Below are 6,264 nucleotides of genomic sequence, written 5' to 3' on the forward strand. Positions count from 1 at the left end.
TCATTACTTCACTATCTATCATCCTTAGTAATACTATTATCAGGTTGATATGAAGCTTGAGAATAATGAATGAAAATGGTGAAAATTCATTTTTGGAAAACGTATATTTGGCAAACGTCACCATCACGAAATAGCGTACACTAACAAACTTGATGGAAATCGATTCGCAATGCAAATAATCAAAATATAATAGAATCAAATCTTCTACTTTTTCAACAGAAGAAAGGGCATTGTTTACATATCATAACATTAGTTTATCATATCAGTTTTTCTTTTTTCTCTTCCCTCAACTATGACATAACCTTTCTTCTCATTTCTCATAAAAATGCTTCATTTTAATCATTAATTTAGAAAGTATGGCATATTACAAAATGCAGTATTTGTAAAATTCAATATTTCTATTCGTTATATATTACAAAATTCAGTATTTGTAAAATTCAATATTTCTATTCGTTATATATTACAAAATTCGGTATTCTCATATTTGTCCAAAATGTTGCATTACCATTAGATGTACAGGACACTTCAGAAGTATTCTGCATATCTGATGGCAATACAAGATTTTACCTTAGAAGTGTATTTCAGAAGTATCCTGTACATCTGATACCAATGCAACATTTTGGACAAAGAGTATAGCAAAGTTTCAAAGTAACAAAAAAAGCCGATCTTCTTCATGTTTGCAAAGATCAAGCTATTTAAATCAATGATAACCTGATAAGAAAACAAGAAATAGATTCTGCTGAATATCTATTAATGATCATACGTTATCCAGAATATCCATGATTACTGACCTTTATACTTTGACAAACAGAAACTATACGATGTATTATTGTAAACCCAAACAAACCGATAAATGGAAATTCAAAAGTAAGTAAAAAACAAAGTAGATTCAACGGAATATGTATTGATCATCTAATGTCATCATTTCCGTTCAGAATATCCATGAATTGACCTTTACATCTAATAGCCAGAAAGCATGATGCATTGATTGTAAGCTTAGATGAATTGATAATTGGAAATTTAAAAGTAAATGAAAAACAAATTACTGTTACAGTAATGTTACTTTTAACTTACATACTTTCCTTACACGGTTTATACTACTCATAATTCTAGACATAACCAAGAATGAAAGATGTATCATTAATCCGATAAAGTGAATTGAAAATGAAGCCGAAATCAAAAATCAACCAATCGATCAGCTAACCAATCAGTCAATAAATTATCCAATAGTTTGTCAAATATATCCAGAAAATTATCATCCATGAAAGTGTTGATTAAATTATATTTCAAGTCACACCTTTGAAAATTATGCACTATGTGAACTTTGCAGAAAATCATAATGATAATATCAGTTGATCAACATATCTCGTTGTTGTTGTTGTTGTTGTTATATTATTATTATTACTTTTGATAATGATAAGATTGATAGTGATATTTTTTCTGAAGAAGAAAGTATGTATCAATCTATTTGATAAAGGTGGAGCTTTTCGTTTTTCTGCGGATCCAATGAAATGCAAGGTTTGCTGTCACATCACTTCTCTCCCGGTGCCACCTTATTCGTATACCACCTATCGGAAGTCTGTCTATTTCTTCGCCTATTTTTTCTTTGATCAACAACAAGCAAAGAAATAAAAAAAAGCAACTATTCAATAATTTTTCCTTTTTTGTTGAAATCTCAAAAATCTTTGATAATCACTCATAAAATTGAAACCATATTAAGGGTAGTGATAAAAGCTTTTCTTTTTATGGATAATAAATTGACAGTTTTTTTTTAAACTTTAAACTATGCTTTTTTCAAAACAATAAAAAATTCATTTATTTTTATTTTTTTAATGAAAGAAAGGAAGAGAGAAATCGATAATTAAGGCGGGAAATATCTTGAAAGATTTGTTACCCGAATGAGGCGGGAAGAGAAAAAGGAAGTTTTCGTGTACATTTTCGTTTTCACTTTTATTTTACCCAAATCACTAACTATAATTTTTTTTTTACACCATTATCCAAGAAATCAGTTTCACTCTCCTTACTTAAATTAATTTTTAATCATTCCCATACACTTCTATTTACACCAATGCGCAAATCATACACAAATAGCAATAATTACTGGTTTAAAAGAATTAAAAATATCAATTAAAAGTATATTATTTCAAAATAATACCAAATATATCAAAGATTATTTCAAAGAAAAAAATTTTCAATTTTTACTAATTATCGATAACGGAAAGAAGATAGAAAATAAGGGAAGAATTAATAATGAATGCATCGATTGTTTTACATCTAACTTTTGGTAAAATACTTCTCCGAAAATTAAAATCTAAAGTTATAATAAAGTTAAAGTGCTGATTAATGTGAATGAAAAGAAAGTTGTAAGCTTATTTCATCAATTTCTATTTATGAAATGCAAAAAAAAGGATTTCCTCTTTCAATCAAAGATTAATCAATATTGCTATTTTCCAGCACTATATTACAAAGTTATGGAAGAATATTTCAAAATAATATCAAACAATTTGTTTGAATTGCATTTTATCAATTGTAATTAGATTAAAACCACACAATGTAAAGTTATACAGGCAACGCAATTTATGTAAAGTTTCCAAGTTATAATTATCACTATCATCTTTGGTTGTTACATTTTCAGTTACTAGTATTGCATAAACTTAAATGATCATTGGAATAAGTATGATAATATCAGTGTTATTGAAAGCTGAGGTGATAATTTTTTGCTATCACAGCTTAACATCATTCAAAACTAGCTTGACCAACACATTCCATTCTTTCACACTTCACTTTATCATCTTTGATCCTAATCAAATCATCTTTTATGTATGAAATTTAGGATAACTAGTAGATTATGAAGTCATTCGAAATTTCTTTCTGGAAATGAACGCGAAATTTACAAGAACAAAAAAAAAACCAATGGAATTTCTCAGAGATTGCAAATAATCAAACAACAGTGTTATAAATAATGATAAGAAAAGATAACGATTTGATGGAAAATGATTTATCGTTCGTTATAAAATTATTTTATCTCATTTTAAAACTAGTATTGCCTACCATGAATCAATCGAAATGAATTTAAGTAATTATTTATGATTATCTAATTATTCGTAATTTAATTCTTCTAATTTGTACTATAAAAATGGTATTTCCTGTGCTAAAGAAATAAAATTAAAGTATGGGAATAAATTGAAAAGAAAATGAAAAAAAAGTTGTGAATAACAAATAACTAAAGAATAGTATTAGCTACTGATAATTATCATAATCGCTTCTGGATCTATTAGAAATGTTCAAAAACTTCAACCATAAATTGCGAGTTAAAGCTAACTCATCGAAAGTTTAATTATGACTTTTTTTAAATCGATACTTAGAAGTGCACTACCGCAAGAGGCAATTTAATCAGTTCTGGAATATGAAAATTAATTGGAGTGTTTAATTACGATATTTGATCATTTAAAATTATTCCATCTCGAAAAGTAAAAAAGTTTTGAAAAAAAAGATTGAAAACTGGAAGTTTAGTTATAAACCAAAGTTAGTTACTAATACCAAATCAAATGTTATCTAATGTTTTGTCTAGTTGACGTTTCTTGTTCCTTTTTTTTGTCAAAGCTATGATTTTATTAACGAATTTTTAGAGAGTACGAAAGAAATGGATGAAGAAAGCAAAAAGTGAAAAAATATTAGACTTTTTAAATAAGCTAATTAATTGTATTTAATGAGGTCTATTTGTTGCTAGCCAAATAATGGTGTAAGATGAAGGAAGAAGGACTAAAATGGAAGGGTGACAATTTAAGAAATGAAAATTTGCTTGAAGCTGTTAACTGCTATCAACAATAGTGTAATCAACGAAATCATCCAATCAACCAACCATCTAACCATTCACCCATCTATCCACCCATCCAATTGGTACCAATAAGCTCTTTATGATGAAAAAGGAAAAATGAATATGTTCATAAATGCAAAGCCTTGAGTACTCCCTTGATGATAGTATGATGAACTTCAATCATCACTAATGGATAATTAAGCTCTAATTTAATGCTTCACCAATGAATATTTCATGAGTTTGAATGGAACGGCAACTACATATGATAATTGCTCATTAGAGTTGAATAAGATTAATCGTCATGTTTAAACTGATAACATAATCTTTAATCTTATATATATTTAGTGAAGCTAATGTAAACATGAAAAGTTACATTCTTAAAATAATAGAATTCTCAAACATTTAGTGCCATTATCAAGTTGTACTAATTACTACGATTTATTCGTGCCAACATTCTAATTAGTATTTAAAACATAATATTAATAATAATTAACTGTATTTTTAAAAAAAACGATAAGATCATTATCACGTCCCAATTTGTGCTATCATTATCACATTACTATTTGTGCTATTATTATCATATCACCATTTGTATTATCATTAATCACATCCCGATTTGTGCTATCTTTATTAAACCCCTATTTTATGTCACAGCACTACAAATGTATTTATTTGAATTGTACAAGACATTTTTGCATTGTTATGCAAAAATTGATGCGTGTGTGAATTAGGAATATAAATTTATTAGCAATAAATGTACACAATAGATATTCTTGATAAAACAGGCGGAGTTCAGTAGGCGCAAAATGAATATAAATGAGAGGAAGGTGGAATAAATGAGGGTAATACAACTAATCCTATTCAACTATTTAGAATAATAATAATAGTTATAATGATGTAAAAACCTTACCGCATACCATTCTACCTTATTTGCAACCAATCATTCATCAATGAACAATTGAAACGAAATTAAGGAAAAATAGGAGAGAGAAAAAAAAAATACACGATCCTTTGATTTGGTGATACTTATGGATAATCTTCTTAACCCAACCCATTTATACATCTTTTCGTCGTCGTTTGTCGTATAAAATTAGGAAAGAAAAAAAAACTGGTGAGATTAGCTTAGGATGCAAGAGGGATTATTTCCGACAAACTAAAAATAACAATTACATCAAAAGTACGGTATGTCAATCTACTCAATCATAAGCGGAACATTACAATTTTCTTAAGACGTATCTTATTTTCTCTCTTTATTCTTTACCACACTTTACCTCTTAATTTTTCTCATCGGAAATTATCTCAAAAAGGTTATTGAACTGTCAAGTACTTTCTTATGCAAATCTCCTAGCTTTGTCAATGTTATAGATCATTCAATATCATATTTTCCAATTCAATTTATATTTACGTATAAAATTAAACCGTAAAAACTAAATAGGAAAATAAGAAATGTGATTTAATTACTGAATCTCAAAAGAAGGCAATATTTATGTTCTTTGACAATATCAAAAATGAAATAAAGAAATGAAATTGAAAAAGATGAGTTTGAGGAGGTAAAACTAAAATACGAAAGATAATTTTCATACGAAATATTTGTGATGAATAATCAAAAAAAAAAGAAAAAAAAAAGAGAAAATGTCATTTACAAAGTAATACTTTGTAAATGCACAAAAAAAAAGATGAAAATATAGAGAGAAGTAGGATGGATTAATGTTAACCGTGAAATTAATTTAAAAAAAGAAAAAGAAAAACTTGTCTGGAACAATTCATAATTAGCAATAAGTGCATGCAAAATTGTCAACCGGATGAATAACCACCTTCGTTAAAAATCATGCTGTGCTTCTTGGACAATAATTCAATCAACACTTTGTATCCCACTGTGAGAGTGTTGATGATATATAATGAATGGATCGAATCCGATAGATATATTGAACTGAATTCAAATCTTGCAACTAAATCAATTAGAAAGGGAAAATGAAAGAAGAAAATGGGAAGAGATACTTTTGATATATAAATATTTAATACCAATTAATTGTTTCGTCGTTTTCTTCTTTTTTTTTTTAGTACACCATGTGATATTGATGTTATTATTCACAATGCTATCATCATTTTTGCAACGATTATCCATCTCAACCTCTTTCTTCTTCTTAGCTTTCATTCATTCATTCATTAAGCTAATCACATTTCGGCATTATTTTTTTTTTTTTTTAGGTTAAAATGGTTTTTTATCAGAAATAATTCTGATCACGATAATCGTTAACAAATATTACTTTTTCATCTTTATGTCTTTTCTCCTCTATTATGTCATTCTCCTTCTTCTTTTTTTTATTGCTCTACAAAAAAAAAGAAGCATTTTCGGGGTCCTTCTGATGCAACCCAATGCCTTTGCCTTATTGGTATTAATTAATGATTTAAAAAAAAGGAAAGAAAAAGAACTCTTCTTACTTTTT

The sequence above is a fragment of the Loa loa genome (assembly GCF_000183805.2).
Source record: "Loa loa unplaced genomic scaffold supercont3.141, whole genome shotgun sequence".
In the NCBI taxonomy this organism is placed as follows: domain Eukaryota; kingdom Metazoa; phylum Nematoda; class Chromadorea; order Rhabditida; family Onchocercidae; genus Loa; species Loa loa.